This window comes from Camelina sativa, chromosome 15, assembly GCF_030686135.1.
Source record: "Camelina sativa cultivar CO46 ecotype springtype chromosome 15, ASM3068613v1".
NCBI classification, from domain to species: domain Eukaryota; kingdom Viridiplantae; phylum Streptophyta; class Magnoliopsida; order Brassicales; family Brassicaceae; genus Camelina; species Camelina sativa.
In genome coordinates this window covers 25,329,891-25,356,315 of record NC_141894.1, presented here as the reverse complement: position 1 = coordinate 25,356,315, position 26,425 = coordinate 25,329,891, and the positions used below count along the sequence as shown (strand labels likewise).

Sequence of the window (26,425 nt, the reverse complement as noted above, 5' to 3'; positions counted from 1 at the left end):
GCCACTGCTCACACACTATGGCGAGAACGGAACCGGAGAAGGCATGGAGAACCATCAGTCACAGCTCCTCATCTACTCAAAACAATCGACCGGAATATAAGAGACAAGCTACTCTCATTCAACTCTCAGTGCACCAGCAAATCAAATGCTGCTCTGGCACTGTGGCTGGCCACAAGATAACACCAAACATTTTGCTTGTACTTTTCGATTTTCTAGTTTCAACCATTTTTAACCAAACGCTAATGTAAAAAGCTTTTTTCGAATAAATTTTACATTTTATTCAAAAAAAAAAAATTACAACATCTAACCCCACCAAAATTTATTTCATATTTTTCACCTTATTTATGTTTATTTTTTGTGCTCACATATTATTAATCATATTTAATATCAAATGAAATTAAAATAATTAAAAATTAAATTAATTTATATATTAAATTGAGATTTTGTTTTTATGTAATAAAATATATAAATTGTTTGCAAATAATAAAAACATGAAATAAAAGATGATAGCTGATAGAAAAAATATAGTAGAAAAGATGAGTTTTTTTTTGTGTGTCCAAATTAAATGAAACAAGTCTCTATTTATAGAGAATGAAAAAGATGAATTTTGGTATAACAATTTTAAAATAAAATTTTCGGATTCTATAAGATAATTGATTTCAAATAATTGGGTTGAATAAAAATTTATGCAATCTCACTATCCAATAGAAACACAACACATTTCTTTATCTAAATATTATCCTACAATTAAAAAAAAATAACCAATAAAAACCTGCCACGTGGCAAGTATACCCCAAACTTTTGGTCTTCAACTCAGTTGTTTCCACGTCAGCTCTTTTATTTTTTTTAACTGACTATTGCATGACTTCAACTGTTGAATAATTTCACCATTGTAACTAGTCTTAGAGAACTTATGAAGAACACTCTTTATTGAAACTTTCTTTTTATTTCACTTCTTTAAGTTAATTACAAATGATGGGGGTGAGGAGGTACTTATAGCTTCCACGGTTCAAAAGACCGACCTTTTTTTTTAATAATAAATTATATATTATAATATAATAAATAAACTACAACTAGTGGTCCCATATCCACTAGCCACCTAACCACAATCACAACCAACAGCGGAATAACAATACCAATAAAAATCCAATAATAACCAATATCATAACCAATAATTAGAACATCAACAATATCCAATAATCAAATAACAGGAAACATAGAACCAGCAACCTAGCAATGTTCTAATGACCCAACTCTAGCAACCTAGCAATGCCAGAAAACATCAAACCGAGTCCCTAGAACATCCTCCTCTTCATTGCCTTGATTCCACGATCACACTTTGCCTTTACCTGCACCACAAACACATATTGCAATGCATTAGTATTTTATAAACACTCCGTAAGGCAATCCTCCCATCTACTGGGCTATACACACAAGCAATAGAGTTATCTCTAACCATCAACAACAATCAACAAACAACAATAAACAAACCAGGACTCTGCATCAACCGACACCAACATGCATCGACCGACACCAAATGGAGGTTGCGTCGACCGACACAAGATCTGCGTCGACCGATGCAAGGTTAACTTGCATCGACCGATGCTCCCAATGCATCGACCAACGCATGCTCGACATAACACGAAAACCCTAGAGTTTACGCGCCGTCCTCGCATCTGCATCGACCGACGCACAAAGTGCATCGACCGATGCAATGCCGAGCATCGTTTTCCTCCGAAGCTTCTCGCTGGATCTTCGTTCCTACAACCACAAAACTCGATCCCAAGCAACAAGAAAACTTCCTAACGTCCAGAACAACGATCTAACAAGTCTAACAACACACAACAAGCAAATTAGAGAGTTCTCTAGCTTAGATAAGCCATGGTCCTGCACTTACCTTTGCCAAGACGAATCTGAACCTAAACACAAAAAGAAAACGCTTCTAGGAAGCTCCTACAACGATCCCAGCTACAAATCTCTACAGGAACAGCCTCAAATCTCCAGAAATCCCCAAAAACACCAAGAACACTTCTCTTTCTCTTTCGTTTCTCTCAAAAGCGGCTAAACATGCCTAATGAGACAAAACACGAGTTTAAAGTTTTTCCTTTACCTAAAATGCAGCGTTTGAGTTAAGTCAAAACGCAGGAACTCGACCTTGCATCGACTGATGCAACATCTGCATCGACTGATGCAACTCCCAAACCGGAATTTTGGTTCACGGATGTTACAATTCTCCCTCACCAATCTAGATTCGTCCTCGAATCTCGAACAACCATCAGCCAAGGACTCCTGTGCAACCTCTAGGCGATGGACTCACGCTCCAGGTGTTATTTTCTCTCGACTTTTTGGACTTTCCTTTACTCATAGGCCTAAACCTTGAGTTTTCATTGGCTCCTCATCAGATCTAAGTCTGCATGCCAATGTTGGCTCCTCATCGGGCCTAAACCCGCATGCCTTAATATATATAACGAAAAAAAATCCAAAACTCGTCTCTCGGGTTGCCACCCTACAGCGCGCCCCCGGATCGTCATCCAAAGTGGATATACCAACCATATTCCCAAGCCACAGAGTCTCTGAATATAGCAGTACTAGGAGAACCTAAGTCCTCCAAGAGCCGCGAGCAAACAATTTGGAACACGTCTGAGTCCTATCCCTATCCAGGTTTCCTTCCTGTGGCTCGTGTAAAACACATATTCCCTCACTGGAATACCTCATGACCACTAGAGGATCATATACATGCCACAAGGGCCGCCACAAAGGCTAAACAAAATGTCCTAAAGAGGACCGCCACCAAGGCCAAACAAAATGTCCTAAAGAGGACCGCCACCAAGGCCAAACAAAATGTCCTAAAGAGGACCGCCACCAAGGCCAAACAAATGTCATAAACAGGACCGTCACCAAGGCCAAACAAATGTCCTAAAAAGGACCGCCACCAAGGCCACACAAATGTCCTAAAAAGGACCGCCACCAAGGCCACACGTCCCGAAGGACTGTCACAAAGACCATCTGTCCCGAAGGACTGCCTAAATAGGCACTCTGGCTAAACAGCCCGCCACAAAGACCATGCAATTGGCTAAACAGCCCGTCACAAAGGCCACACAATGGCTAAACAGCCCGCCATAAAGGCCACACACGGCTAAACAGCCCGGAACAAAGGCCACACAATGTCTAAAAAGACCGCCACACACGAGCACACTGACTCGCAAGTCCGCCACTAAGGCCACACAAGCCACTCCAAGGCTCTCCACAGCTAAAATGGAAAAATTCTAACTCCCGTAAAACTTTCCATATTTAGCACTTTCCATTTTTGGAAACTTTCCACTTTTGGAAACTTCTGTTTCAGGAAACTTTCCTCCAAAACACTGCCTCACGGAAACTTTGTACTCCGAGCACCACCTCATCTTGTTACTGAGTCGCACAACCAACCATCCCAAGCGACCGAGTAACAAGAGAGATGGGCTGGAATACTCCATTCCCGCTCCAGCCACAGATTATAGATGGGACCAGGCTAAACAAGCTCAAGTCGCGGTTTGCTTCTCATACCACTTCTTTAACCTTGCCTTCATCTTCACCTCAGGCTCCCAGGTCTGATCCTCAACACCATCAAAGTCCCAAAGGACTCTTATCAAAGGAATCTTCTTCTTCCGAAGTTCCTTGATCCTCCTCCTGAGAACCCTCACTGGTCTCGCCTCCAAAGTCATGTTAGGCTGAAGATCCTCCGGAATCTTAGCCAACACCTGCTCACACTCACGAAGACACTTCCGCAACATAGACACATGGAAAACCTTATGGAATGTATGCATAACCTCAGGTAACTCCAGTCTATATGCCACTGGTCCAACCCGCTCAATCACTCTGAACGGACCAATATACCTCGGACTCAACTTAGTCTCTGACAATGACCTGTTCGGACCCCGCAACATGGCCATCTTGAGATGCACTCTGTCTCCTACCTGAAACTCATGATCTCTCCTCCTCCTATCAGCATAATTCCTCTGCCTATCATGAGCCTCCTTCATGTTCATCTTGAGAACCCGAATCTTCTCTGAGGTCTCCTAAACAAAACTAGCACCAAACATGCTCCTCTCCCCCACCTGAGTCCAGCATAACGGTGTACGACATGGTCTCCCATACAAAGCCTCATAAGGAGCCATCTTAATACTCGCATGATAACTGTTGTTGTAAGCAAACTCTACCAGGTTCAGGTGATCTGCCCAATGGCCACCCCAATCCAACACACACATCCTCAGCAAATCCTCCAGCGTCTGGATCGTCCTCTCAGACTGTCCATCTGTCTGGGGATGATAAGTTGTACTTATATGCACCTTAGTGCACATCTTTGCCTGAAATGCCTTCGAAACACCAAAGTGAACTTAGAATCCCTGTCAGACACAATGCTCGCTGGCACCCCATGCAACCTGACTATCTCTCTCACATACTTCTTAGCCAAGACCGATGCTCCATCAGTCTTCTTAATGGCCAGAAAATGTGCTGACTTAGTTAACCGATCCACAATGACCCAAATAGCATCAATGGTCCGTGACACTGGCAATCCTACCACAAAATCCATAGTGATCATATCCCACTTCCACTCAGGAATGGGTAAACTCTTCAGTAAACCGCCAAGAACCTGATGCTCAGCCTTCACTAGCTGACACACATCGTAACTCGAAACCCAACTAGCCACATCCTTCTTCATCCCGACCCAATGATAGTACCTCTTGAGATCACAGTACATCTTAGTCGCTCCTAGATGAATAGAAAACCTGCTCGCATGAGCCTCTCTCAGGATCTCCTGTCTCAACTCCTCATTCTTGGGCACACAAACCCGACCGTGCACCAAGATAGTACCATTATCTGAGACCTGATACTCTGAATCCACCTCCTTAGAGGCATTCACCAGCCCCAAATCCTTCTCCTGAGCCAACCGCACCCTACTCAAAAGATCTGCTCTATCTACTGCTTCCAAACCCAACGGTTCCTGTGAAGCATCACACAAGCTCAAAGCACTGATCTCTCCTACCACAGACTCCATCTGATGCTCCTGAGCCGAAGCTACCCTCTTCCGACTCAGAGCATCTGCAACCGTGTTAGCCTTACCAGGGTGATAGGCTATCTCCAAATCATAATATGCCACAAGCTCCATCCACCGCCTCTGTCTCAAATTCAGCTCAGGCTGAGTGAATATATACTTCAGGCTCTTATGATCTGTAAACACATGTACCTTTGCACCATAAAGATAAGATCTCCAAATCTTCAGGGCAAAAACTACAACAGCCATCTCCAAATCATGAGTAGGATAGTTGCCCTCATGCTTCGGCAACTGCCGCGAAGCATAGGCAATCACCTTCCCATGCTGCATCAGCACACACCCCAAACCAACTCTAGATGCATCAGTATACACCACATAGGGTTCTCCCTGCTCAGGGAAAGCCAACACTAGTGTAGTAGTCAACATCTCCTTAAGGCTTTCAAAGCCCTCCTCACACTCCTGTGACCAAACAAAAGGAACATCCTTCCCTGTCAACTTAGTCATAGGGCGTGCTCTACTTGCAAAACCCTGCACAAACCTCATGTAGTAACCTGCCAACCCAAGGAAACTCCTCACCTATGTGGCATTCTGCGGTCTAGGCCAATCCCTGATAGCCTGAATTTTCTCCGGATCCACAGAAACCCCCTTTGCAGAAACAATATGACCCAGAAAACCCATCTCATGCTGCCAAAAACTACACTTGCTCAACTTGGCAAACAACTTCTGCTCCCACAGCTTCTCCAGAACTGCCCTCAAATGAACTGTATGCTCCTCAGGACTCTAAGAATAAACCAGGATATCGTCGATGAAAATGATGACAGACACGTTCAGAAACTCCTGAAACACGCTGTTCATCAATCTCATAAACGCTGCTGGCGCGTTAGTCAACCCTAAAGGCATCACCACAAACTCATAATGCCCATACCTCGTCCTGAAAGCGGTCTTCCTCACATATGCCTCATCTATCGTTATCTGATGATATCCCGACGCTAGATCTACCTTAGAGAACCAAGTAGCACCCCTCAACTGATCCAACAACTCATCAATCCTGGGAAGAGGGTACTTGTTCTTCACAGTGACCCGGTTCAAGCCCCGATAATCAATGCACAACCTGAAACTCCCATCCTTCTTCTTGACAAACAACACTGGCGCTCCCGACGGTGATACACTAGGACGGATGAATCCCTTACTCAACAAATCCTCTAGCTGCTTCTTCAGCTCTGTCATCTCTGCTGGAGCCATTCTGTAAGGAGCCTTGGAAAACGGTGTCGTCCCCGGTTCCAGTTCAATGGTAAAAGGATCCGACTGAGATGGTGGTAATCCCTGCAAAGACTGAAACAGATCCTCAAACTCCTCCACTACCGGAATACCGCTAACCATAGACTTCCCCACTGACTCTGGCATAGATATAGTAACCAAATAAGCCTCACGGCCCTTCTCGATCATCTTCCCAGCCTGAATTGCTGAGATCACAAGACTCCCCGAAGTCGGTCTAATACCCTGAAAAACCAACTTCCCTCCTGGACGCTCAAACTCCACTCTACCCCGGTGGCAATCCAAATGCACCATATGCCGATGCAACCAATCCATCCCGAGAATAACATCATACAATTCCACTGGACTGATAAGCAAATCCGCTGGCCACGACTCTCCTGCGATCTGAATTTCAACCCCTCTAGCTCGTCCAATAACTCTCAAGAACTTGCCTCCCACAACTCTGACAACTCTAGTACGCTCTCCGGGATCTCCTCTGATTTCCGCACTCTCTGCACACTCCGGAGTAATGTAGCTATGAGAAGCTCCAGAATCAAACATAACATGGGACTTAAACCCGCCCACCAACAAGGACCCTACACAAACCTCATGTGTTGAGAACCTAGTACTTTATCACAGGAAAAACATAAAATCTGAACCTACTAAAAATTCACAAAGCTTAAGTACCAGAAATTATACCTGTGATCGCCCCGGCACTGGTTCCACCAGTCTCTACAGTCGTGTAAACCCGTGGCGCCTGCTCAATCCGTGCCACCTGCTGACCTCCAGGCTGCACCTGCTGCAACGCTGCCACTGCAGCCGGCTGCAACTTGGGATAAAAAGGCCTGATGTGCCCTGTCTCCCTACAATGATAACATACCCGAGGCCCTGCCGTCGGAGCACTCCTCTTGGGACAACTAGCAACCTTGTCATCCTTGCTCCCACAACTGAAGCAACTCGCACCACTCGGCTTCTGCGTAGCCTCCCACCTCATGTGGTTTCCTGTGCAGGCCTACCGCCCCTGCTAGAACCAACCTGCTGCTGAGCCTTACTAGGCTGAACTGCTGGAACTACCGCCACTGACAATGCCTGGATTTCCTCCTCAGTCTCTGCTGCAGTCTCAACCAGCTCTGCACACGTAGCATAACTCTGCCCTCTACAGTGAAATCTCAAATCATCACGTAGAGCCCTCAAAAACCTCCTGATCTGAGCCTCCTTAGACTCCATAGCCCGACCCCCATAACATAGAAGTCGACTGAACTCCAAGTCCAGCTCCCGCACTGACCGTGTCCCCTAAGACAACTGAAGGAACTGCACCTCCAACTGATCCAATGCCTCTCTAGGAAAATTCTTGCGGTTGAACTCCAAGACGAAGTCAGCCCAAGTCATCTCCCGCTGCACTCTCCTAGCAGCCACTGATCTCCACCACAACTCAGCATCACCACTCAAATGGTAGACCCCTATGTCCACCCAAAACTCCTCAGGACATCTCAGAGTATGGAAGTTACGTTCCACACTCGTCCTCCACGCATCCGCAACAGTAGGATCTGTACCACCCGAAAACTTCTCAGTGAAAAGACCCCTCATCTCCTTGAGCATAGACAAATAACGTCCAAGAAACTCCCACATCTGCAGCCACTAGCTGCCGCTCCTCCGCCACCACTGGTTGCACTACCTGAGCCTGAGCCGGTACCACTGGTGGTAACCGCTACAACACCTGTGCTAGCATAGCCGCAAAGTCTGCACTAGGGACTCCACCCGCTGGGACCCCCACACCCGGAACCCTAGCACCATCAGCCACTGGAGCATTAACACCGCCCCCTCCGGCCACACTCACGAAACCCCTGGAACATCATGCGACTCACCAACACCCTCAACTGTCGCACTCTGGTCCTCGGCCTCACTAACCTCTGGGACTCTGCCCCTACCACGACCACGACCAGCAACAGTACCATCTCTAGCCATCTGCACTACCATGAACAGAAGACTAAACAAACAATTTCTATTATAACACAGAAACATAAACTCACCGTGGAATCACACAGTCGGCTCGAAGAGGATGTTCTAGGACTCCATGTCACACACAATTGACTAACTCACATAATCAATCAAGACATGCCATCCCAAACATCACAACAGAAACCTAGCGAACCCAAACCTAGAACCGTAAGGGCTCTGATACCAAAATGAACGGACCGACCTTTTTTTTAATAAGAAATATTTAATTATATTATAATAAATAAACTACAACTAGTGGTCCCATATCCACTAGCCACCTAACCACAATCACAACCAACAGCGGAATAACAATACCAATAAATATCCAATAATAACCAATATCATAACCAATAATTATAACATCAACAATATCCAATAATCAAATAACATGAAACATAGAACCAGCAACCTAGCAATGTTCTAATGACCCAACTCTAGCAACCTAGCAATGCCAGACAACATCAAACCAAGTCCCTAGAACATCCTCCTCTTCATTGCTTTGATTCCACGATCACACTTTCCCTTTACCTGCACCACAAACACATATTGCAATGCATGAGTATTTTATAAACACTCAGTAAGGCAATCCTCCCATCTACTGGGCTATACACACAAGCAATAGAGTTATCTCTAACCATCAACAACAATCAACAAACAACAATAAACAAACCAGGACTCTGCATCGACCGACACCAACATGCATCGACCGACACCAAATGGAAGTTGCATCGACCGATGCAAGGTTAACTTGCATTGACCGATGCTCCCAATGCATCGACCGACGCATGCTCGTCATAACACAAAAACCCTAGAGTTTACGCGCCGTCCTCGCATCTGCATTGACCGACGCACAAAGTGCATCGACCGATGCAATGCCGAGCATCGTTTTCCTCCGAAGCTTCTTGCCGGATCTTCGTTCCTACAACCACAAAACTTGATCCCAAGCCACAAGAAAGCTTCCTAACGTCTAGAACAACGATCTAGCAAGTCTAACAACACACAACAAGCAAATTAGAGAGTTCTCTAGCTTAGATAAGCCATGGTCCTGCACTTACCTTTGCCAAGACGAATCTGAACCTTAACACAAGAAGAAAACGCTTCTAGGAAGCTCCTACAATGATCCCAGCTACAAATCTCTACAGGAACAGCCTCAAATCTCCAGAAATCCCCAAGAACACCAAGAACACTTCTCTTTCTCTTTCGTTTCTCTCAAAAGCGGCTAAACACGCCTAATGAGACCAAACACGAGTTTAAGGGTTTTCCTTTACCCAAAACGCAGCGTTTGACTTAAGTCAAAACGCAGGAACTCGACCTTGCATCCACCGATGCAACTCCCAAACCGGGATTTCGGTTCACGGATGTTACACCAGTTAGCTTACAAAAGTTTCCAGATTATTTTACTATTATCTATATCACTCTACTAAAGTTAACTATAATATCTAGATTTTATCTTACAAATATCTAGATTATCCTACATAAATATCTTAATATATCTATCTAATAGAATTCTCTAGAACACTTAAATGTGATGATGATTTTAAAAATGCTTCTAGAGAAATCTAGCACTTAGGCTTAACTTTGGGTTTAGTAAACCCATAATTAAGTTTGACCCAAAATCAAGTTTAACTTCAATAGGTAAGCATATTATTTTGCTCCATTTTTCTTCGAGGTAAGCATCCTCCATTTGTGCTTGATATCTCAATTGGATCACCAAAACGTCTCCATGACGTCTTACGCGTGAATCTACTCCACGTCCTCTTCGGTTATCTCTGTAACCGACTTATGCTTTATTTTTTTCTGTGAGGTAAGCATCCTCTTTTCTTGCTTGGTGACTCTCTTTGATCACCATCACGTCTCCTTGACGTATCATGCATTCCCTTGAACCTTTTTTTTGCTGAGTAGTCTTGCTCTGTTTTTCCAACAGGCAGCTTCTCCATGTTGACGTCTTCCTCACGAACTCAAAACCACTTTTTGCTAATTCGCCATGCTCTGTTTCTTCAAACAGCGGGTTCCCCGTCTTGTTCAACTGAAGAAATTTTATGATTCTCAACTTCATCAAGTGATGCCTTCTTTCCATCCTTGTGATTTACCAAGACATTGTTGAACAAAGTTTCAGAATTATCCTTCCACAATTGCATCTCCACATCCATTTTCTCCATTGCCTCTTCAGAAGATTTTCTATCTCCTTCATCCCTTTGCAGCCTTCTAGTTGAAGGTATTGTTGGTAATTGTTTGTGAAGGTTGACGGTACTCTCTTTTGTCACCACCATCTTTTCCTATTTGGTCTTCTTCTTCTTCATCTCACCCTTGATTTGTTGTCTCCATCTTTCTCTTCTTCTTGGAGCGGAATTCTTCTTATTTTAGTTTTGCTTGGATCAGGCTCAAAGACCAGCATAAGCTCTGATACCATATTATAGTATTGAGAAGAAGAAGAAACAGAGTAAGAGTCATTTGTCTCTATTCTTTTAGAGAAGACAAGAATCAAAACTAAAACTTTTCTTTCTTTGAAAATTGTTATTTACATCAATAAAAAATTGGTTTATATGGAAAACAAATAGACACAACAACACAATGAATTGTGTCTCTTCACACTTGTGCCTCTTCAATGAATTGACACAAACTGCATCGTCAAGACTAAAGCGTTGCAACTGTTTACCGAAATCAATTATCGACCAACACCTGTAACACAAAAAGAGATGCGTAAGTATTATCACAAATACTTAGTGAGGTAATCCTCCAATATACTAGACTACAAACACAAGTAATTAAGATATATACCAGGGCAATCAGGAAATGATTTGCACGAAACTGTCTATAAGTGTCGATCGACACCCTGTCCTTCATACTACTTTACAACTTCCCTCAACACTGCTCTGGTGTCGACAGACAACTTCCCTTGGTGTCGTTCAACATTGTCTCATCCTCCATTGCAAACATGACCTAGTGTCAATCAACATTAACCCATATGACCACATCTCTGTTGATCTTCCTTCTCGACAATCCAATCTACCAAGCCGTTCTCACAAGACCAACACACAAAACCAACAACCATTCAAGACCATCAACCACCAAAAAATACAGAAAAATAAGAAATTAATCCGCACATCACAAAACAATGAAAACAAAAAATCTAAACGCTCAGATAAGTCACGGTCCCACACACCTCGAAACAAAAAAAAAATATTGATTTGACAAGACCGATGCAACACAACCAAAAAAATTCCTAACATACCACAACAACATTCTTATGTCCTTCTCTTCTGCCTCACACACCAGTTCACACACCAAACCAAGCAAAGCTCTTCTCCTTTGATCTCTCACTTGATCTCACAAACCCAAACTCTTTCTCTCTTCTCTAAGGAATGAAAAAATACAACTGTCTGCCACACAACAGTTAGGGCGTCGACTTTTATGAAGAAACGTTTAAGGTTTTCCAAAAATCCGCTTAACCAGCCTGTTAAAAGCTAAACCGACCAGACCTAAAAATCAATCGACACTGCCCCTTGATGTTGATCGACACCCACCAATTTTGGGTTCAGAGGGTTAAAATTCTCTTTCACTAACATAGAATCATCCTCGAATATCACAAAGCAGTCCTCCGACAACCGTCACAACAGTTTGCCCCACTCCTGACCATCCGGCCAACAGAAACCGATCATGAGATCAATAATAATGAAGATTGAAAATATTATCATTGAATATTTTAAATAATGAAGATTTATTAGGGTTAATTACAAAAAAGCTTAATGAAATAAACCAATTTAATAATACATAGAACGTTATCTAAATATTTTTTAAACAACCAAACATTAATTAGAACATTACTCCAAATAGGTAGCCCAAACCGGAGGAAAAAAGTTTACAAAGGAAACTCAAAAATAACATTCTAGAAGACCGAGCGAGGCAATACACCCTCAAATTGGATGACCGAGGGATCTTCGGCAGGGTGAAGCGCGGGAAGGAAACACGTAGCAAGAAGAAATCATCGAGCTGGTTGGAAAACGCTGGCCAATCTTCAGGGACTTGCACTATCATGACTAATTCAGCACAATCCGTCTCGAAGTTCTGATGAACAACACTTCTGGAAAGGATACTCTCCATGGCCCAAAGAAGTGCTCTAATTCCAAATGAAGAGAAGAAGGACTTCGCCGAAGACATTTTGCTCCCAATAGTAAGGTTATCCTATTACAACACCACCAACCCAAACGTGAATTAACATCTGTAACTTTTTAAAAGCCATAGCTTTTGTATCTATGTTTTAATATAATGCTCAGATTTTATTTGGGTTTGAACATCATGAGTTATTTTACCATCTATTAGAAGTTGAGAGATTAAAACCCCACAAAATAATAAGGATCATTTACATGTTTTTGAAAAAGGTGAGGGTTTGCTTTTTACATGTTTGCCGGATTTTAAATAAAACACTCTATTTCAACTTCACCTTCCCCCCCCTCCAAAAAAAAAAAAAAAAAAAAAATTGGAAAAAGCAAGTAATCCTTGTTGATAGAAAGCCTTAAAACTGCATGATATGGTAATTATAAATTTACACGTGTCAAACATAATTTATATTATATTGCCATAATTACCGTTACATTATAATCTTTAGTCAAAAAAATCACTTAGGAAGTATAATTGATGGATGCTATTTTTAGGTAATGAATCTATACTCAATATGTCTTTTTATTTATTATTGTTCAACGCTCAATGTGTATATAAACATGAATTCCCACAAGAAAACACTTCAGAAGTTTTTTTACCATATACAATCGATGACCGCCTCCTTATAAACACATCGGGTCTTCGTGGTAAAGGTCGGCCTCTCATCCATTTTTTTATTTATTTACTAATTTTACGATGGTTTTTTGGTTTTAAATTGAGAATTCTGAGTTTTATATATTAACAAATTTTCATATATGGTTATTCTGAAAGTAGCTCGCACTTGTGAGAAGGGATCTTGAAAATAATTTTAAATTATTTCGTTTTGAATATTCGTATATTTTGAATATGTTTGAAAATTCTGTGAAATGTATACTAAACTTCTCAGATTTCATTATAAATTTCAGATCCAGTAACAAATGATTTAAGTAGACAGACAACTTATAAAAAAATAACTATAGAAAGAGGCTTCTTTTAAATTGACTGTGATTTTAAAGAAAAAAAAAAATGAGTTTTGATCCAATGCTTTGGTCAGGTTTTTCAGTTTTTTTGCGATCATTGGATATGGATATGGCTCCTATTTCAGCGTCAAATAAGACTTTGGTCACCCTGGATCTGTTTCTGTATGACAAGCCACATGATGATCCCGAAGATGCGTCAGACAATAAGCAAACCGAAGAAAACATAAACCTGGCGTCGTTGAGGTTTACGACGGATCAAGAACAAAGAGAGGAGGTGCGCCACAATGTCTCAACAAAAACAACTCTCTACACCGATCCATGGACCATCAAGAAGGAATTGACCAAAAGCAGTATTGGCTATCTAAACTATCTTTATCTGAATGGAAGCATCATTCGTAGCGACATTCTGAGATATCTCCCTATATCTGATCAAAGGGTAGTCGAAGAAGGCCCTGGATTAGCAGTCAACGTGTATGATGAAGACACTGATAATATGCACAAGCTGGTTCTTAAGAAATGGCCCAAGTGTCTAAGCTATATTCTCGGCAGTGCATGGCGTAGGGAATTCGTCGTGAGAAGAGATTTGAAGATAGGCGATGTGATTGGAATATATTGGGATCCTTATGAGTCGAAGCTTCACTTTTGTGTGCTTTCTCGTTCACCCATAAAAGAGTTAATCTGATCATTTACCCCTTTTATGTATAATCTATTGACAAAGGTGTTTTCATCGTTTTTCAAAATAATAATAATTTGACCGTTTACCCCAGTTATGTATTGTATTTATTTATTATAAGCTTTTGTTTGATATTTGCACTTAGAATCACTTCAGTTCATCATAACATTTGTGTATTAATTATTAATAAAAATGTTAACAAATGTTATGATGCTTATTACTCTTTACTATAATTTTTTATAAATTATTTTATACTTATTATACATAAAAAAAATTTACAAAGTCGCATATGTTCATTATGACTTTTCATTTAATAATTTTTCACTTAAGGTTGAGTTTTTTTGGCAAAGTATTTTTTAGTATAAGTTTTCATTTTGACGGCTGTGTTTTTTTAACTAGCAATTATATATGTTTATTATTTATGTAACTTTAACCCTATTCATTATTTTTCCTTTTTTGAAATAATTTTTAGTTTTATTCTTAGCATATATTTTCAAACTATATTATTATTTTCAAATAATTTTATAATATATAACAATATAATTTAAAATTTAAAATTTAATATAACTTTTTTTGAAATACTTCTTCCGCGATATCACGGAAGTTTGAATCCTAGTCAAAATAATAATAATATTAATAATCTACACACATAAAAAGTAGGAGTTACCATCTTCTAAGGCTGCCCACATAGGATTTAAAACAACCAATTAGGATTAGCCACTTTATTATTTAATATTTTTGAAAAATACAATAGTTTTATATATTATTGAAATATTTTAGAAAAAATACAATAGTTTTATACCCTGGTTTAAGGAATATACGGAGAGGCTTAAAATAATTGATTTAGCCACCTATATCATCAAAGTGCACTTATCTTTTCGATCTAGTGAGAGGAGCGTGTTTAAGCTGGAGTAGTTTTAGGATGGGTGACCTTCCGGGAAGTGATTGTCGGAACTGTGCGAGTGAAGACAAAACACAGGAAAAAATCATGTTGTAATGCCCCGACCGCCACCTCTCAGTGGGCCTCATGTCCACTCCTGGCCCATGGGCTCACCTTTCTTAATAGATGTAACATCCACGAACCGGAATCTCGGTTTGGGAGGTGCATCGATCAATGCATAGGGCATCGGTCGATGCAAGGTTGGTTTTCACGAACAAGTTTCAGTTAAACGTTGTGTTTTGGGTTAGGAAAAACCCTGAAATCGTGTATAAAAGGAGTAACTCGAGGGTTTGGCCGAGTTGGGCCGTTTTGAGAAAAAGAGAAGAGAGGAAGAGGTTTTTAAGTGTTCTTGAGAGTTCTTGACGATTTGTGGCTGTTTCTGTGGAGATCTGTTGTTGGGATAGTTGTAGGAGCATGCTAGGAGTGTAGATCTATCGTTTTAGGGTCAGAAACTTCTTTGGCAAAGGTGAGTGCATGACCATGGCTTGTCTAAGCTTGAGATTTCTCTGATTTGCTTGTTTATGTGTTTATATGGCTTGTTAGAACGTTGTTGAGTTACAAGAGGCTTTGGGAAGCTTTTTTGTGGTATTGGATTGTGTTTTGGTGGTTTAGGGACGGAGATCCGGCGAGGAGCTTCGGGGAACATAATGCTCGGCATGTTCGTCGATCGATGCACTTTGTGTGTCGGTTGATGCAATGCAAAGACGGTGCGATTTGACCTAGGAGCGTCGGTCGATGTCATATGGAGGCGTCGATCGTTGCAATTAGGGATTTTTGTAAAATGTCGAGCATGCATTGGTCGATGCAGTGTTAGTGTCAGTCGATGCAGGTGAACCTTGTATCGGTCGATACAAGCTTGTGTCTGTCGATGCAACCCCAGTTGGTGTCGGTCGATGCAATTGTCCTGGTTTGTTGACTGTTTATTGATTGTTGTTTGATGGCTAGAGATATTTTAATTGCTTGTGTGTATAGCCCAGTAGATGGGAGAATTGCCTCACTGAGTGTTGTGATGCAGGTAAAGGCAAAGTGTGATCGTGGAATCAAGGCGATGAAGAGGAGGATGTTCTAGTGGCTTTTGTAGGTTGCTAGAGTTGAGTTAGTAGAACATTAATAGGTTGCTGGTTTATGTTTTATTATTTGGTTGAATCACTACCATTGGTTATTTATTTATTGGTTATTGATCATTGGTAATTTTTGGTTATTCTTCTGTTTGGTTTGGTTGTGGTTAGGTAGCTAGTGGGTATGGGACCACTAGTTAATTATTATTATTATTTTTAAAAAATGGGTCAGGTTGTTTTAATTTGGTATTAGAGCTCTTACGGTTCTAGGTACGGGTTCACTGTATTTCTGTTGTTGATGTTTGGATTTGCATGCCTTTGATTGATTATGTGAGTTAGTTGATTGTGTGTGGCATGAAGTCCTAGAACATCCTCTTCGAGCCTTCAATGAGATTCCATGGTATGTTATGTTTCTTGTGTAGTTTTGGTTTGTGATACACCCAAATTCGAGGATCACTCAGCAGAATTAGAAAGGATAGAAACTCACCAAGGTGCAAGGTGCAACGAGGGAGACTTAATGGATTGAGGGGTCGCACAGCAGTTGCGGAAGGCTGTTGATATTACTAACTCCAATAGCTGTTAGATATGACACACTAGTCCAACAAGAGTAGGCTGTTGCTTGGATATTACACACCAAGAAACAAGGAAGTGTTCTAGACAAAGAACAAAGAGATAGACTCATAAAATGAAAAAGAAATTGATTGATTGATTTCTCAAATGAGATTACATGTATTTATATAGAGATAAGTAACTTGGTAACAAAGCTAAGTATTGATTATTCTTGAAACTATAAAATAATAAAGATACTAAGTTGAGTGAAGACCCAACTCTTGGTGCATGTTTCCCTTACCAAGGTGAGTTGAACTCCATTTTCGTCACTCCTCTTTGACCATAAAATAAAGTGATTATTTTGAGCTTTCTTGGACTTTTATTAGGCTCAAAATAGACTGGACTTGATAGACAACACCCCCAATAGAATTTCTCATGCTTTCTTTGGCCATAAGCTCTTGAATTGACCCATTAAGTGTTTCCTTAATATTCTCATTCTCTTTGACTCCTTGATCTAATTTGCTGATGAGAAACAACATGGGTTGTATGATCTTTTTACCTTGGGCTTAGTAGAAACAGCTCCTGGAATGCCAAACATAATTCTAGAAGCTCCTAAACCAATTGGACCAAAAACTTTTCAGGTGAAGAACTAGATTGACCTCCTTTGGAAAATGAAGTGTATCCTTGTATTCCGTGGGCCACATCTTCTGTTCCTTAGCTTGTTGGAAACATAAGACATTCATTAACATCCTCCAAGTGGTTTCGTGTCGATATTGTTGCTGAGTTGCTCTGTGTAACACGATCTTTAGCTCAGACGTGAAACTGGTACTAGGATAGATCCACTGACTTGAAATATCCATATCTTTCACATATGAACAGATCTTAATGTGATTACAAATACCCGTGGTTCTAGAGTGGATCAATATTCCAGAACAGTTTGGTTAATAGCTTGAATTCTTCTGACTTTGTCGGAATCCTCCGTTGAATGCTCGTAGGTCCAGATCGCGTAGCCATGAGTTCACCTGATTTGTAAATAAATAACTCCTTCATACGAACTCTGATTAGACTGATTCCACTTCAAGATATGCTCTAAATGAGGTAAGAATGTATTCCAAATAGTCGTTTGGCTGGAAGAATTGATCTTTGATTTCGTTCATGTTGTACAAGACTCAAGAATCTTCTTGGATGATCTCATGATCATATCAGTTTGTTTTTATGCTTGTTAGTCTCTGATCTTGGAAGAGCAGTGGTTAAAAGTGTTTGAGTTGTTGGTCGTGGGCGTTGTCGTGGTCGTAGCCAGGAAGGTTACTGAGGCCAGCGAGTATGTGGTCCAGAGTTCCACAAGGAGGCACGTCAGAGTGTCGCAAGCGTATCAAGAGAGACCAGAGGGGTTAGCCGGTGAGCATACCGGGCGTGCTAGGAACCCAGGTATGGGATTGTAGTAGGTGGAGCCCAGGGTCGAGATGATCGCTTGGTAGATCTATTGATGTGCTGTTGGAGTGGTTACCGAGAACGGTACCAGTGCAGGCTCCAGTTGTGCCTCATGTAGCGGGGTGCAGCTGAGGATTGTGGATGTTATGGAGTTTCCTTCATATCTTAGGAGGATGGAGCAATTGTAGATGATCGATACGAGATTCTTCTCGAGAGGTATCGAGCCTAGAGAGGCGGATAGGTTGAAAGATGCAGTTGAAGCAGATATTTTTCTATTTGGTGGGTGATCCAGTTGGATATTGGAACTTGAGTGGGCAGGTATGACATTGAAATGTTATACTTGGACCACGGGAGGTACTTTTGGTCGAGATATGTTTATAGATGTTAAGGCTTGTTGCTCCTGAATGGATGGTGGTGATTCTTCTAGATACAGATAGCTCGAGGGGCTGTGGGCCCTGAGAGTTGTAGAAGGGATGGTGTTCTCCCTGAGGGGATTAAAAGTTTCCCTGATACCGAGATCTCGAGGATGTGGTCCAAGAGTGAGATGGTATGACTCGAAGACGGTGGTCTGAGAGTGAGATCGGTATGGCTCGAAGGTTGCGACCTAAGGGTAGATGAGTTTGGAGCAAGCAATGTCTAGGATGTGAATATAAGCATAACGACTGAATGTAAACCTTGAGAGTTTGAGGGTGGTTCAATCTTCGGTTTTAATTGTGCTGGCTGGTAGGGCCAGGGTCGTGATGGTCGTTGCGCTCGAGGGGCTGGTGGTGTTGGAGTCTCAGAAGGAGGAGCTGTAGCAGGGTTGAGCCAAGCAGGGCACGAATGTTAGGTGCAGAAGTTTACGAGAAGCCTTCAAGGCGGGATAAACTAATCATGGCGAGGATGGTGGTTGAAATTCATTGGAGATGGACTGGATTACTAGGTATAACGATTTGGTAAGCTTACTCGTGGGAAGTAGGTCAAGTGGCTTGAGTTGATGGCTTGCAAAGCATTTGATTCGGTGAATCAGAATATGCGAACTTATGGTACTTATTTGTTTTATTACGCTCATATTGATGATATGATGTGGAGAATTGCCAGGCGAAAAAGCTATTTTTGGAATAAGCTATCTTGTGGAAGTTTTCCTAAGAGGTAAGTTACTAGAGGTTCTTGGACGGAGAAGAGGTGTAAATATTCAGGTGGCAGTCAGTTGATGCTGGCACTCTAATGGAGTTAAAGAAGCAAGCAGAGGGTTTGTTGAGAAAGGGATTCATCCATCCTAGTGTGTCACCGTGGGGAACGCCGATGTTGTTCATTAAGAAGAAGGACGAGAGCTTTTGCTTGTGCATTGATTATAGGGGTTTGAACCAGGTCACCTTGAAGAACAAGTACCCTCATCCAATGATTGATGAGTTGTTGGATAAGTTGAGAGGTGCTACTTGGTTCTCCAAGATAGATCTGGCGTCGGGTTACCATCAGACCCCAATAGATGAGGCAGATGTGAGAAAGACTGCATTCAGGACGAGGTATGGGCATTATGAGTTCGTGGTGATGCCTTTTGGGTTGACTAACGCGCCAGCAGCATTTATGAGATTGATGAACAGGGAGTTTAAGGAATTTATGGACGTGTCTGTCATCGTTTTCATCGATGATATCCTAGTTTATTCCAAGAGTCCTGAGGAGCATTCAGTGCACTTGAGAGCAGTTTTGGAGAAGCTATGGCAGCAGAAGTTGTTTGCTAAGTTGAGCAAGTGCAGTTTCTCGCAGCAGGAGATGGGATTTATTGGTCATATTGTTTATGCAGAGTTTCTGTAGATCCGGAGAAGATTCAGGCTATCAGAGATTGGCCTAGACCGCATAATGCCACGGAGTTCAGGAGTTTCCTTGGATTGGCAGGTTATCACAGGATATTTGTGCAGGGCTTTGCGGGTAAGGCACGTCCGATGACTAAGTTGACAGGGAAGGATGTTCCTTTTGTTTGGTCACAGGAGTGCGAGGAGGGTTTTGCAAGCCTGAAGGAGATGTTGAATACTACACCAGTGTTGGCATTGCCATAGCAAAGGAGCTCTATGTGGTTTATACAGATGCATCCAGAGTTGCTTTGGTTGTGTGTTGATGCAGCATGGGAAGGTGATTGCCTACGCTTCACGGCAGTGGCGGAAGCATGAGGACAACTATCCTACTCATAATTTGGAGATGGCAGTGGGGCTGGTGAATGCCTTTAAGGATGTTGATTCAGAGTATCAGGTCTAAGCTAATGGTACCATATTGTTGCACGGGTGGATTTGTGTGCCCAAGAATGAGGAGTTGAGGCAGGAGATCCTGAGGGAGGCTCATGCGAGCATGTTCTCTATTCATCCAGGATCGACTAAGATGTACCGTGACATCAAGAGGTATTACCACTGGGTCGGGATGAAGAAAGATGTAGCTAGTTGGGTCGCGAGGTGCGATGTCTGCCAGCTAGTGAAGGCTGAGCATCAAGTTCCGGGTGGCTTGTTGAAGAGTTTGCCCATTCCAGAGTGGAAATGGGATATGATCACGATGGATTTCGTGGTAGGATTGCTAGTGTCTTGGACTTTTGATGCGATTTGGGTCATTGTGGTCCGGTTGACTAAGTCGGCACATTTTCTGGCCATTAAAGAAGACTGATGGAGCAGCGGTCTTGGCTAAGAAGTATGTGAAGGAGATAGTCAGATTGCATGGGGTGCTAGCGAGTATTGTGTCTGATAAGGATTCCAAGTTCACTTCGATGTTCTGGAGGGCATTTTAGGCAGAGATGGGCACTAAGGTGCATATGAGTACAGCTTATCATCCCCAGACAGATGGGCAGTCAGAGAAGACGATCTAGACATTGGAGGATTTGCTGAGGATGTTTGTGTTGGATTTGGGTGGCCATTGGTCAGATCACCTGAGTTTGGTAGAGTTTGCTTTGAACAATAGTTACCAGGCGAGTATTGGAATGACTCCTTGTGAGGCGTTGTATTGGAGGCTATGTCGAACACCGTTATGCTGAACTCAGGTGGGGGAGAGGAGCATATATGGTGCGAGTTTTGTTCATGAGACCTTGGAGAAGATTCAAGTTCTGAGGCTGAACATGAAGGAAGTTCAGGATCGGCAGAGGAGTTATGCCGATAAGAGGAGGAGAGATCTTGAGTTTCAGGTGGAAGACAGAGTGTACCTCAAGATGGCTATGTTGCAGGGTCCAAACAGGTCATTGACAGAGACTAATTTGAGTCTGAAGTATATGGGTCCATTCAGGGTGATTGAGCGAGTGGGACCGGTAGCATATAGGCTGGAGTTGCCTGATGTTATGTGGGCATTCCACAAGTTTTTCCATGTGTCTATGTTGCAGAAGTATCTCCGCGAGGATGATCAGTTGTTGGCTAAGATTCCTGAGGATCTTCATCCCAACATTACCTTGGAGGCGAGAGCGGTGAGGGTTCTCGAGAGGAGAGTCAAGGAACTTCAGAAGAAGAAGATTCCTTTGAAGAGCAGATTTGGGAGCCAAAGGCGAGGATGAAGGCAAGGTTTAAGAAGTGGTTTGAGAACATGGCCGCGACTTGAGCTTGTCTAGCCTAGTCCCAGCTGTAGTCTGTGGCTGGAGCGAGAAGGGAATATTCCAGCCCATCTCTTTTGTTACTTGGTCGCTTAGGGGTGGTTGGTTGTGAGACTAAGTACCAAGATGAGGTGGTGTTTGGGATATGAATTTCTGCGAAGCTGAGTTAAAAGAGGAAGTTTCCAAGATGGGAAAGTTCTAAAAATGGAAAGTTTTATGGGAGCTAGACTATTTTTAGTGGTTGTGAGCCTTGGAGGGGCTTGTATGGCCTTTGTAGTGGACTGTTGAGTCATTGTGTGCCCGTGTGTGACGGTCTTTTGAGACATTTTGTGGCCTTTGTGGCGGACTGTTTAGCCAATTTTGTGGCCTTTGTTGCGGGATGTTTAGCCAATGTTTCCTGTTTAGGCGGTCCTTTGGGATGTGTGGGCTTCGTGACAGTCCTTCGGGACGTGTGACCTGTTTAGGTAATCCTTCGGAATGAGTGGTCTTTGTGACGGTCCTTTAGGATGTATGGTCTTTGTGACGGTCTTTCGGGACAAGTGGTCTTCGTAACGGTCCTTAGGGACGAGTGGTCTTCGTGACGGTCTTTCGGGACAAGTGGTCTTTATGACGGTCCTGTTTAGGACATTTGTTTGGCATTTGGCAGTCTTGTTAAGGACATTTGTTTGGCCTTGATGGAGGTCTGTTTAGACATTTTGGCCTTTGTGGCGGTCCTGTTTAGGACATTTGTTTGCCTTAGTGGCGGCCCTTGTGGCATGTTGATGATCCTTGTGTGGTCATGAGATATTCCAGTGAGGGGATATGTGGTTGGTAGGACATTGTGTTGTTTTCTTCGAGCCACGGGAAGAAAACATGGTTAGGGATAGGACTCAGACGTGTCTATAATTGTTTGCTCTAGGGACAGTGTAATGACCCTCACCAAGGGCAAAAATCCCAAAATAAAATTCAAGGAAATGACTCGGGAAAGACTTAAAAAGGAAGAAGATGTAAAACAAAGAAGAACGACCGGAGGAAGTCCGGGGAAATATTCGTGAGTCGGAGAATGGCCGAGCCAAGACTGAAGTGACCGGAGGGGCGATCGAGGCCTTAAGACCGATAAAAAATTAACGGTTTATGCGGAATTGGCATCCGCGGAAGAGTCGGGTAAGTACCAGGGAAGAATACCAAGACGTTCCAGAGATGTCCAGGTAATGTCTGAGAAAAGATCAAGATGACCGAGAAAAATCGAGAAGTTCGGGGATGGTCGAGAAAATTGTCCGAGAGGGCAAGAAAAGTTGTCCGAGAAATACCGAGAGACCGACAGTGTCCGAGAGACCGAGGGAACTGTCCCAAGAAATATTGAGAGAACCGATACTGTCCGGGAAATATCGAGAGGAGTGTCCGAGCGAGACCGAGGAATGCTTGGTTTTGACGAGAAACGTAGGACGGGAGAACAAGTTTTGCAGACACGCGGGAAATTTTTATTTCCTTAAAAATTCGATCAATCAAATTACATGCATTTTCATGCACTAATAAAACTAAGTTAGTGGGCTTAATGGCGATTAGCGATTGGAGAGTGCTAATCACGCTCCACATGCAAGCAAGGAGGGAGACACTTGTCACAATGCACTAAGGGAGAAGAGGAGGAGTTCGACTCTATAAATACAAGACTTGGGACTTCATTCCTCACTTTTTCTCATTTTCTCTCACACACCTAAAACACTAAAGCTTTTTCTCTCAAAGTCGAGAGAGATTGTCAAGAGAGGGAGATCGAGAAAGAGAGAGTTCATCGACGCTTGTGTCGAGAGAAAATCAAGAAGAGAGGGTTATTGTGCCGAGAGAGATCGCCGAAGAAAGATGAGAGAGTGATCGTCGAGAATTATCACTTTGTCGAGAGATTCTGTCGAAGAGTTCGTCGAGAATAGACAAGGATCATGTCGAAGAGATCGTTGAGAAGAACCGGTGATAGTGTCGAGAAAGAAAGATCGAGAGCAAGACGCATTTTGTGATCGAAGAAGGTCGAGAACGAGCCGAGAAAAGGAAGTGGTTGCGGATCGAAAGCGGACAAAGAAGCGGGAAGCTGTTCGACGTGAAGAGGGTGGATATTGTATGATCGAGTGGTGCGGTGAAGTCTGGTAATCATCGACGTTTGCGTAAGAGGTGAGTCTGCGGTAATGCATGTAGAATAGATGCATGTAGTTTCGGTTAAAAGTTGATGCATGCAAATATGGTAGGATTCAAGTTAGAATCACCATGTGAAGATGAACAAGATGCATGATAAGTAATTTGGACTCACTTACAATTTGGTTAAGAGGATTGCATGCACGATGAGACTTAGTGAATTTACTATCAATATTTCTTGCTTAAAATTGGTTGCATGCATGATTAAAATTGGCTAAGTTCATTTGAAAGTTTATTGCTTAAATTCATGTGAGGTTAACGTGAATGCATAAACGAATTTAATGGATTTAAAGGAGTAAATTGAATGAACTTGTGTGAGGAATTGGACTAAAGAGGATTTAAACGGTTAAATCGAATTGGTTGCATGCATAAATAAATAAACTTGTTGCATTAGTTGCTTAAGTTGATTAAATCGGTTGCATGCATGTAGATTAATCATAGGTTGCTTGAATTGTTATTCTTGTTACTTGATGATTAATGCATGTACTCTTGCTTGAAGTTTCTCGCTTATTTATGCTTGATTTTCTTGCTTGAGTTATTGTTGGTATTAGCGAGTCTCTTGAATTTGTTTCTCGAGTCTTAGCTAGAAGAGTGTGTCGATCTTCTGTTCCAAATACGGATGTCACGCGTGAGTTCTCGATGACCACTCGCACGGGACAGTGTCACGGCTAGCTAGCTACTAGCGTGACCGCTACATGACGATGTAGCGTACTTGTGGACTCATGCTGGCGACCTTTGTGGTCTCGGCATGGGAGACGTTGGGGGAACGGAACAGATTATCGAGGGCACTTAGGTGAAAGAGTCTAGGGTATTTCAAGCGCTCCTTGTTTTATTCTAGAGTTAAGGAAGTTGAACCGAGAGCGATTGAGACTCGAGATAGGAGAAAGTAGCTCAAGTATGAAGAGGCCAAGGATGTCGTACCAGGAGTTTCAAGCAAGAGAGCAGCCAGAGACGCGGCCAGTGACCTATCAACCTAGAGGCAGGCTGAGAGTGAGAGCCACTGCCCGGAAGATAGTTTACCCAAACCAAGTCCATATGCGGAACCAACCTTACTGTAAGCTGTGCGAGGGCATTGGACATTGGACAAGGAATTGTTAGAGGACGGAGCTGAGGTGCATGTGTGATCCAACGAACGTGGAGTGTGAGTGGTGCGGGATGCGAGGGCACTTTTCCTTTCGCTGCCCAAACCCTGATCTTATGAGATACAGGAGGCCGTGTGATACGTGTGGGATGCCGGGGCATTTGAACAATCATTGCTGGAGGACCAAACCACAACATCTGCCGATCCCAGAACGTGTTGTGTGTACCGAGTGTGGAGACGCGGAGCATTTTACTTACAACTGCCCATATCGAGCCGTGCAAGAGAGAATGACCTCATTCAGTCGACGTGTGGAGACGGGAGAGAACCCGATAGGACGAATTGATCGAGTGGAAGTGAACCCGCCGGATCAAGCTGGAACCTCAACGTCTGCTGCTTCTACCTCAACCGCATCTCCCGCTGAACCGCCACCTGATTAGCCAGCTAGGGAGTGTGTGTGCCCGTGCGAGGCGTGTACTAGGCTCAAGAACCAGTAGAACTTTGGGTAGTAAGGGAAATTCTTTTGGGGTTTATGTGTAAGGGTTGGATAGTATTCTTTTTGTTGTTACTAGACCTAACCATGTTGTGTTTGTCTAGGATCCGAACCCTTACGATTATCGGCTAGGTGGTGTAGAACCTTCGTATCTTGTGTAAAAGTACTTTGTGTTCTCTAGCCGTATTGCGGTGTTGTTTGTTGTGGTGATATTTAACTGCTTGCTAATCTTTGCTTGTTTGAATTACTTGCTTTGATTGTTGCTTGAGTTTTATAGTTTGCATAGTTAATTATTTGCATAATTAGCTTGCACGCAATCGATGAGGATTCACGTAAGTCACCACAAAGCGCGATCAGACAAAAGAGAAGAAGCTCAAGAAAGTTCAAGAGAGTTCAACCATGACAGAGCAGCCAGTTCGGGTTAAGAATTAAAAGAAGGAGGAGAGAAAAGGAGAAGAATGATGGAGAAGGATGAGACAAATTCAAAAAAAAATTGAAAGAACAAAAGAGCAGTGCGAATCAATCGACAGCGGCAAACAAATTAAAAAGGTCAAACCAAACATGACCAAGGAAGTGCAAAAAAAATAGTGCGTGGTCCGAGGAGTAGGACAAAGAGGATGAAAGAAGATAATGCATAAAAGAAGAAAATATTCTACGAATAGACAAAGAGGGTGCAAGAAAATAGACGGCATTGTAGAAGCATTAATATGCTAAAAGGCGAAAATTGGACAAGATTGGGTTTGATAAATTTCATAAGTATGGAAGTTGAAAAATAGTTTGGGAGAGAAGCTATATGAAGCCGAAGAAATCGAAAGAGGATAAAATCCTAAGGCGTGTAAGGATAAAGGGGTCGGAGGAACCGGAGAAGCAAAGTATTGTAGCTAACAAAGGAGAAAATACAAGTCATACGATGAGCATATCAGGATGTTGGAGTGAATCAAGCTGTAAATTGGAGGAGGAGAGAAGAGTCAGGAACAAGCTGAAGAAAGAGAAGCATTGAATCAAAGAGGTTAAGTATTGGATGAGTCATGGTGCAACGAGGCAAAAGCCTTAGTATTTGAAAATCGTAAAGATTATGAGGAGCCAAGTGAATACTGGAGATGAAGA

General features: G+C 42.5%; 1 long non-coding RNA gene across 1 annotated transcript; it reads left to right on the top strand.

Moving 5' to 3' along the window:
* Positions 1–13,022: 13,022 nt before the first annotated feature.
* LOC147927089 (uncharacterized) lies at positions 13,023–14,167 on the top strand. The gene is made up of 2 exons (XR_015581315.1): positions 13,023–13,095; positions 13,476–14,167. It is a non-coding gene; the product is annotated as an uncharacterized LOC147927089 (long non-coding RNA).
* Positions 14,168–26,425: the final 12,258 nt, after the last annotated feature.